This window comes from Hypomesus nipponensis, chromosome 18 (genome assembly GCF_054491055.1).
Source record: "Hypomesus nipponensis isolate SF chromosome 18, ASM5449105v1, whole genome shotgun sequence".
Lineage (NCBI taxonomy): Eukaryota > Metazoa > Chordata > Actinopteri > Osmeriformes > Osmeridae > Hypomesus > Hypomesus nipponensis.
In genome coordinates, this window is record NC_140378.1 from 16,802,501 (window position 1) to 16,812,500 (window position 10,000).

The following is a 10,000-nucleotide window of genomic DNA, read 5'->3' on the forward strand; positions in this document are numbered from 1 at the left end:
TTCTTCAGAGGCAATAAACGAATCAGGCTGCACTGCGAGGTGTTTATCCCTGGTAAGCTGAGCAGCCATGGTGTGTGTGTGTGTTTTACATGGTGACTGCAAAGAGTTAATAATATAAATAAATAAACATAGATTTATATTTGGCCTTCAGCCAAATGCGTCAATGAAAAGGAACACCAACATTCAAGATTTGTGAAGCACTTTGCTTTGGATTTAAATTAATGAATAACATTATAATATACAGCTACACAGACGTACAATGGGGTCATGATATAACATGTAATCACCTAATAGTCTTTGACATAGTATGCCACCTTTAACATGTCTGTCAATGGAAGCTGATTAATTCCGGTGTGGGTCCGGTTTCCGATTCAGGCTGGATCAAGAGTGATTCTCAAGGTGATTAGCTAATGCCACTGACATGATGGGAGGCTGGGGAGGAGGGGGGAGGCTGGGGAGGAGGGGGAGGCTGGGGAGGAGGGGGCAGGCTGGGGAGGAGGGGGAGGAGGGGGCAGGCTGGGGAGGAGGGGGCAGGCTGGGGAGGAGGGGGAGGCTGGGGAGGAGGGGGCAGGCTGGGGAGGAGGGGCAGGCTGGGGAGAAGGGGGGAGGCTGGGGAGGAGGGGCAGGCTGGGGAGGAGGGGGGAGGCTGGGGAGGAGGGGGCAGGCTGGGGAGGAGGGGGAGGCTGGAGAGGAGGGGGGAGGAGGGGGGAGGAGGGGGCAGGCTGGGGAGGAGGGGGGAGGAGGGGGCAGGCTGGGGAGGAGGGGGCAGGCTGGGGAGGAGGGGGAGGCTGGGGAGGAGGGGGCAGGCTGGGGAGGAGGGGGCAGGCCCAGGGTGTAACTTTGGACCTGTTTGGAGAATGCCCTCAGTCACCCCCCCCTCAACCATCAAGCCTCCTGCTTAGTCATATTGTCAAGCCCCTTCCAACTAAGAGGTCAAGCTTGTGAGGGGAAGGGTGTTGTACTACCACCACTACCTGAGGTAAAGAGAGAAGGGAAAACGAGGGGACATAGTCTACGTCTAACAAGGACAAGAACAAATAGCAACGAGAGACAGGCCTTCTCTGGAAACAGAGTGATACCCTGGTGGAACACATTACCTGAAGAGGTGGTCACAGCACCCACAGTCAACAGTTTCAAGGCAAGATTTGACAAATACATGGAAGATCACCCAGTCCTGTACAACTACAGATCATTGGACAATCCACACAGACCCAACATGACAGTCTGTTACTGAGGAGTCGAAAAGGAGTTCAAGAGAAGCAGTTTCGACTACAGTGACACTCCTACCTAACTGAAGAACTCTACTCTACCACGTTGGGCGTCAATTGTCTCTCAGTTTTAAAATGTTAAATCATTTGTTAAAACCAATGTGGTGCTTACAGTGTACGGGGAAGGGGGGCTGTTGTGTTCTGGGCCAAAAAGTCTGTTTGGCATCGTCTAACTCTGCTCTGTTGTGTGAGGTGTTCTGATGGACACAGATGTGGAGTTTGGAAGTGCACAGAACAGACTCCTCAAGTTCTGCAACAAAATGTGCTAAAGGGTGATCGAAAGGGCCTCGCACATCAAAGCCTCTACCCGTTACACACAGGCACAAGCACACACACGCTCACATACACAAACACACACACGATACTTTACCATTACTTTGTCATTGTTGTGGAATTTAAAATCAGCTCATAAATGTGTGGTGAGTGAGTGGGTGGGTGGGTGTGCGTGCATGCGTGTGTTTTTAAGCAATACGGCAACTGGCACTAACTTGTATACCAAGACAAGCTGTTTTATCTAAAGCTTAACTCCATTATGGTGTTTCCCTGGGGGCCAGTTAGTGTGACGGACCTGCACAGCCTCAGTGGGAACCTACTGAAGGGAGGAGATGGCTATCAGGAGCCCAGGGGCAAATGGGGAGACCGCTTTTATCGGCACACACATGTAATGAGGGCTTCCTGTGCATGGTGCCTGAAGTGTTCCTCCGATGACGCTTTGAATTAGAGTGTGTGTGTGTGTGTCTGTATGGATATGCATCTGTGTGTGTGTGTGTGTGTGTGACCAGAGAGCTGCTGTGGGGGCTGAGACCTCCGCACGCATGGTAATGCACATCTGGATGTGCTTCCTTTGCCATTGACACGCACACACACACACACACACACAGTGGGAATACACTTGACCCACTAGTGACCAGTTGAACAGTTTGAGCATGTGGCTGCCACTGTTCAACTCTCTGTTCATTTTCAACACACACACACAAACCCACCCAACTGTTGCCGCTCCATTGCTACACAAGGTGTACAAGTGCTGTTGTTGTATCACATGCTTGTCTCCTTTCTTTTGTTGCACTCTTGACTCATTCCCATGCCATGTTATACAACTCTCTCTCTCTCTCTCTCTCTCTCTCTCTCTCTCTCTCTCTCTCTCTCTCTCTCTCTCTCTCTCTCTCTCCTCTCAATTATCTATGTCTCTCTCACTCTCAATTATCTATGTCTCTCCCTGTTTCTCTGTCTGTCTCTGTTTCTCTCTCTGTCCCTTTGTTTCTATCTCTTCTCTCTGTCTCTGTCCCTCTCTCTGTCTCTCTCACTCTCGACACGCACATACACACTCTAACAGAGTAATCAGGGAGAGCAGCCTTCTTGATCACAGCCTATGAGGGAGCCTTGACGTTAAAGCGTGGTTGACATACCCATAAAGATTTTACGGCCTAGCTTCAGGGGGGCCTTGTCTGTGAGGTGTGGGGCTAAACTTGGAGGATGTATCAGCTTGGAGCTAACCCTGTACAGGTGTGGCATGCCCCGCGCTCGCCCTTCCTGCTCCCCTTCTCCCCAGTCCGGACCACGGGTCAACTCACGCGGGGAAAGGGGAGAGTTGAGCTGGGGGGGGGGGGGGGGGCGAGGCAGAGCTGGCCGACAAAAAGAAACAAATGTCAAGAAGCAGAGACTGTGCCACCTGGCCAGCCATGATTTATACAGGCGTGAGCTTTGAAAGAGGAAGGGAGGTAACCCAGTTCAGCCGCCCGCCCCTGCCAGAGGTAGCAGGGTTGGGGTCTGTGTTCTGTTAGCTTGGAGTGTGACAGAAGACGTGACATGCGCTGGGCCTCACACCGAGGGCTGGCTTCACACACTACTGTCCCATCACTCACTCAGCAATGTGGGATGACGCCCTGTCATTGGGCCAATTGGAGAATTGATGAACCATTCGGACAGATGGGTCCATGTGAGGTTGCCCGGGATTGGCCGAGTGGAGCAGTCGAGCATTGTCAGAGTGGGATGTTTGGGACATGGATGCAAAGTTGAATGTCACTAACAAGCTACTGATGTCCGGTAGAGGCTTGTGTTGGACTGAAGAGGTGGGAGGTGGAGGAGAGAGGGGTTAAGAGAGATGGGAGTGGGGTATGAGGGGTAAGGAGGGATGGGACAGGGGTATGGAGGCTAAGGAGAGGAGGGAGAGGGGTATGAGGGGTAAGGAGGGATGGGATAGGGGTATGGAGGGTAAGGAGAGGAGGTAGAGGGGTATGGGGGGTGCAAGAGGGTTGTGGGTGGGCCACCCATTGGAGACCCACATGCGGTGGGCAGATGTGCTGAAGGGGTTCTGTTCAGAGTACAAAAGGTTGGTCTAAATAAGACCCAGCTGATCTCCCCCCCCCCCTCTCTCTCTCTCTCTCTCTCTCTCTCTCTCTCTCTCTCTCTCTCTCTCTCTCTCTCTCTCTCTGTCCGTCTCTCTCTCTCTCTGTCCGTCTCTCTGTCTCTCTCTCTCTCCCCAACTCATTCCCTCACTCCTTCCACCTTCATCTCTTCCTCATCCAGTACTCCTCTGTTAAAACCCATCTCACCCCCTACGATCCCCCTCTGTGGCAGGACTCATGGGAGCAGCTAAGGGAGGATAAATCTACACACGTTCTGACATCTCCCAGTCTCTGGTTCCCATTTGGTCCCATGCCTAACAATCAGTCACTCCACCTTTCTCTTCCCTCAATCCATCTCTCTCGCTTCTTACTCTCATTCTCGCTTGCTTCTCTGAAGAGTATCACGGACAACACAGCAAGGTTCTCAAAAGCCAAACACCTCTCGTCAAAAGCTTTGAGAACCCTTTCCGTCACGGCCTGTGAAACCTGAGTGAACCGGTCAGTGATCCCCATTTGACATGCCAAGCCCCGAAAACAGAGCAAGCAGGTAATTGTTCGAGCACGTCATAACACTGAGTTTTGACCACTCGACTGTGTTGTCCCTGACAGCCGCTCTACGGAGGTAATGAGGACCCGGTCCAGGTCTTTCATCCCTCTATCGCTCTGGTGGATCTGTGAACCGAATGACCATGTGACCATGTGTTTCCTCTGCTCACAGTCTGGTACTGAGGCCCAGGGCAGTTAGAGAGGGGGAGAGAGGGATAGGAGGGGGGAGGTGTGTGTGTGTATGTGTGTGTGTGTGTGTGTGTGTGTGTGTGGAGAGAGGGGAGGGGGGTCAAGAGAAAAAGTAAGAAAGAGGGGGTGCAAGAGCAAGTGCAGGCGTTCTGAGGGAAGGGTCGAGAAGGAGAAAGAGAGGGAGAAAGAGAGAGTCTGTTTCAAATCCAACTGACTGCGGACTGATAAGGGTGTCTGTGGGAGTTTACAAGAGCCCTGGTTTGGAGAGCTCGTCGTGTCATCTCAGTGCGAGTGTGTCACACTGCACCCTTGTTTGGACTAGCAAGATAAGGCCCATGTAAAACAGGCCATTCCACTAGGCCAGGTACTCTCAGGGCATGCCTTACACATCTCTCTCTCTCTCTCTCTCTCTCTCTCTCTCTCTCTCTCTCTCTCTCTCTCTCCTCTCTGTATCTGTTTCTCCTCCTCTCATTGCTTATTGTCTTTTTCTTGCTTTCTCTCTCTCTCTGCCTATTCTTCTGCACAGTCCACATTAGCAAAATACTTGTGTGAGATTAGGGGTTGAAGGGTAAATGAAAAGATGGATGGAAGGGGAGATGACACATAGATAGGGGTTAAGGAGAGGGGGCATGAGGGTGATCCGGTTTTGAAGTAAGTGTGCTTTGGATTGGTCCTTTAAGAAGACAGACCACCAAAGAGTGCCTTACGACTATGGGATTAGGAGCACATAGCGAGTGGACCAGACGTGTGTATATGTGTGTGTGTGTGAGTGTGTGAGTGTGTGTGTGTGTGTGTGTGTGTGTGTGTGAGTGTGAGTGTGTGTGTGGCGGGGGGGTTAAATGGGAAATTCTAGACGTGCAACTGCTGGGTTACAGTAATTAGCAAAGCCAAAACACCCCTCACACAGACACACTAGCAGAAACGGATATGCTCTAAACAGAAGGAGACAACAGTCTCCGGAATCTTGTTATTTTTGCACTTTGTCAGCTACAGATATGCACCTTTTTTGATCCATTATTTCTATTTGCGTGTGTGTGATTGTGTACAGTATGTGTTGGTTGGCACATGCATATGTGTTCATGCATATACGTACGTGTGTATTTGCATGTCTTGGTGCCTGTATTTATTTGTGTGTGCGCATGCATGCGTGTCTGTGTGTGTGTGTGTGTGTGTGTTTGTCTCCGTGCTCCAAGGCACCCCAAGATCCAGGACAGCCCGTCCATCTCCCACAGAGATAGTGCAGTTTACAGAGAGCTGACCCCAGGCAACATTTCATTCTGACAGACCAAACCCCATGCCAGTCGGCTGTGGAGGATGTGCCAGCTTTTACTGCCCTCCTCAAACCCGCCACAATACACCTATTGTTGAAAGATGGATTGAAATCTCATGGTCTTCACCAAGAAAACGTTTTCATTTTGATTTGGACAGTTCCTTGCAGGTTTCTGTCAGCAGTCTGGCAAGTGCAGGAGCTTCGATGTGAAGATGGTGGACTGGTGTACTGTTAAATCACCCTGCCTGTTGCGTCACAAGGCTTTAGATAATATCACCTTCCAAAACTGTCAAAACAACATGGAAGATGCACATTTGCACAATCCACACACCTTTTTGCTCACTCGTACACACACACACACACACACACACCATTGGGTCATCATCTATGTGGCACTCCTCTCTCTAATAAGACTGTAGGCCACAAACAAGCCTGTCTGCAGAGCAGATATTACTACATCAGACAGAACCCCACCGGGAGGGTCTGGTAATCCCAGCTGAGTCCTGTCTGTCCCACCCAAGTTGTTCCAGGGCTTCGGCCTCACAGGAAATTGAAGGGTAGAGACAGACCTCACCCAGGGTCTGGGAGTCCATCAGACATTCCTCCAGTGAGAGGAAAACACACAGGACGAGTTCGACCGGACCATACTGTCAGGAAGACCTGCTCACTCCACAAACCACACGTCTCACCTGTGATGCTTTTCCTCAAAGCTAATTCATTCTAAAACAAACTTTTAGAGCATAAACATAACCTACTTTAACTTTAGAATAGAAACATATAAGTAAAACATTTCTATAAAAATAATCTAAAAAAAGTAAATCCATTCATTGTTTGCAAGCTGAGGAAATCTGAACAAAAATTTGTTCAATGAGAATGAGAATGTGTTGGACTGAACAGTATCAAAACAGTATCCTTTTTCATAGTATCCTTTAATAAGTGAATTCACCAGTATTTCTTCGTCATTCAAAAAGTCAGTGGGACAACGCTGGCTGACCACAGCATCCCAGCACCATGAAACGCATCGGCACGTCACCCCAATGTACACAGAACACTGATCCGACACTTTGTCCGGCGGCCCGCATCTCAAGCATCGCCAGAACTGACGGCAAGATCGATGAGTCATCGCCTCCGTTGGCGCCCGATGCTGCCATGTGTCGGAGAGTGAGACGGATTTGTTTGGAAGTGCGGCCTCCGGAGACAGTGCGGTCCGAGGTCACCGGTTTCCCCGTGAGTGTCTGTTTACGTGCTCAGCCTGTTGCTGTGCCAGGCTGCACTGCCTCACCTCAGCATGTTCGCTCTCCTACGCACTCGCTGCTAGCAGTGAGTCAGGTGGCTGAGCGGTTCGGGAATTGTGCCAGTAATCCGAAGGTTGCTGGTTCGATTCCCGGTCGTGCAAAATGACGTTGTGTCCTTGGGCAAGGTACTTCACCCGACTTGCCTCGGGGGGGAATGTCTCTGTACTTACTGTAAGTCGCTCTGGATAAGAGCGTCTGCTAAATGACTACATGTAAATGGAGCGTGGAGGTGAACCAACACATGACGGTGCTAAAGTGACGGGCTATGGAGGCAACCTGGGGAGCACAACACACACACATCACCCACACACACACCTACACATCACACCCAGACACCCCAGAGGGTGTTTTGGTTGGGGAGCTCTTGTGACGGTGTGTCTGGGCTGAGGGGAGCACATTTCCCAGATCTAGTCATCTCTTAGGTTCACCAGGGTTGCCACGGAACACTGAGTGAGGTGGGTCTAAAGATGACCACCATGGAAAACCTTACCTCCAACAATGTGTGTGTGTGGTGAATGTGGTTGGTGGGTTATGAGTGTGTGTGTGGTGAATGTGGTTGGTGGGTGGGTTGTATTTGTGTGTGTCTATGTGTGGTGCAAGCACGCCTGGGACTCAACCGCATTTGATTTTTATACCCTGGTGGCTAACAGGAACCAGATGTGTCTCCCTCCAGGGAGCTCACCATCCAAAAAGCCATTCATTTCTCTCTCTCACTCACTTTAATGAGTGTGTGTGTGTGACTGCGCGCGTGTGTGTGTGACTGCGTGTGTGTGTGTTTGTGGGTGTTTGCGGGCGTACGTCTGAGCACGCGGGCATGCTAGCGGCGTACGTCTGCATGCATGCGTGTGTGTTTGGTTAACGTGTGAGGCGGGAGGGGCTCATCGAGTCATACCATGAAACCCCTTGACGGCTTTCCTATCCAATGGCTATTGAAGGCAGTTGGCTGAACCTGCTCGGTTATCCCAGAGACACGTGTCCTGCGCTCGAGGTGGGAGCGAGGGAGAAGGAGGAGAGGGCATCCATGATTTCATCCAGTAAAGATGGATGAGAGGCGATAGATCAGAGCGTCGGAGCTTAGTCAAAACTCAGGGCTCGGCTGCAGCCAAAGCTGCAAGAGGAGAGGAGATGAAGATTCATGGATCCTGGAGTGAGAAGTGAGGTCAGATATTGACACACACATACAGTGTGCACTCGCACAAACACACACACAGTGCGCACATGCACACACACACACAGTGCGCACACGCACACACACACACACACACACACACACACACACAGTGTGCACACGCACACACACAACTGACAATGTAGCAGATTGGAATGGTGGCTGATTAGGAAGATTCTGGAGTCATCCGCATCTCCTTCCGCCGCCATCACACATTCAATCTGGTGTTGTTTTGTACAGTCAATCAAGATCTACTTTTAACTACTCATTTGACAATTCCATTGAGTCGCTGTAAATACGGAGGAAAGGAGAGTCCGAGAGGCAGGGAGAGAGAGGGAGAGTGTTCATTGAAAGTGAATGTGTCTGTCCTGGCTTACTTGATCAGAGATGGGCTGGGTTCCCAGTTGGCCCACGCTTCAAAGCCCCTGCCCGCCTGTCTCAGGCACACCTGCAGCCGGTTAAAGCCTTCTCTCATCACTCAGGGCGTAGAAAGGCCTGACCTCCACTACAGGCACTCTAAGGCCTCCACTACAGAGCCTACATGACTTCCACAACAAGAGCAACACAGCCTCTATCACAGTGCCCTAGTGAACTCCACCACTGGGCCAGCACAGCCTACATCACAGTCCCTCTATGACCTCCACAATTGGGCCTTTTCGATCTCCATCACAACCCAATATGGCCTCCACTACCTGGCCTATATGACCTCTGCCAAAGGGTATATTTGTTCTCCACAAAAGGGCCTACAAGACATCCAAGAGAAAATCTGAATGACCTCAACAATGACATCACAAGGAGCATAGGGACACAACATGTAGTGTCACCTTCACAAAGGGTCCTACAGAGTCAGAGAGAGTCAGAGAGAGTCAGAGAGAGTCAGAGAGAGAGTCAGAGAGAGGTGGAGGGAAGCTGGGGCTTACGATGCTAAACAAACACTAGAGCAGATTAGCCCTTAATCAGAGAACAGCTACAATGGCCTGAAAGTTCAATCATTCTTACTCTCTCTCTCTCTCTCTCTCTCTCTCTCTCTCTCTCTCTCTCTCTCTCTCTCTCTCTCTCTCTCTCTCTCTCTCTCTCTCTCTCTCTCTCTCTCTCTCTCTCTCTCTCTCTCTCTCTCTCTCTCTCTCTCTCTCTCTCTCTCTCTCTCTCTCTCTCTCTCTCTCTCTCTCTCTCTCTCTCTCTCTCTCTCTCTCTCTCTCTCTCCCTCTCTCCCTCTCTCCCTCTCTCCCTCTCTCCCTCTCTCTCTCTCTCTCTCTCTCTCCCTCTCTCTCCCTCTCTCTCACTCTCTCTCTCTCTCTCTCTCTCTCTCTCTCTCTCTCTCTCTCTCTCTCTTTCTCTGTCTCTCTTTGCTCACTCAAGCTCTCACAGGGACAACTTTTCACCAACATTTAGTTTATTGTCGGAAACACAACTTTGCTGTCTTCAACAATCGACCATCCTAGTTTGTGAGATATACATAATGATGGTGAAAGAAGCCTCCCCCAAAAAATACTCACATTTGTTTCCCCTTGTTCCTCGCACCCCATCACATCTGCATCCCTCCACAGCCTGACAGATATGCTGACTCAGCCACACGGGAGGTTCTCTGGTGTCACCCCTCCCCTGAGCCCTGGAGGCCACGCCCCCCCTCCCACCCCCCACCCCCCTCCCACCCCCCCCCCCCCCCCCCACAATCTAATCTACTGACGTGTCCCCACTCACTCATCGGAGGTAAGGAAAGGGGGAAGTAGGCATGTTTCAGGTATTGGAATACGGCCCTTGTCTTTCATGCTTCCACACACACCATCATGTGACCTGTGGCCTATGCTCTTGAGGGTGTGCGTCACACAGACAGTTCCCCAGTGGAACAGGAAACCAGTCAGCACAAACTTAGTTCCACTCTGAGAGGAGAAGGAGAGAGAAGACAGTCTGACTGACTA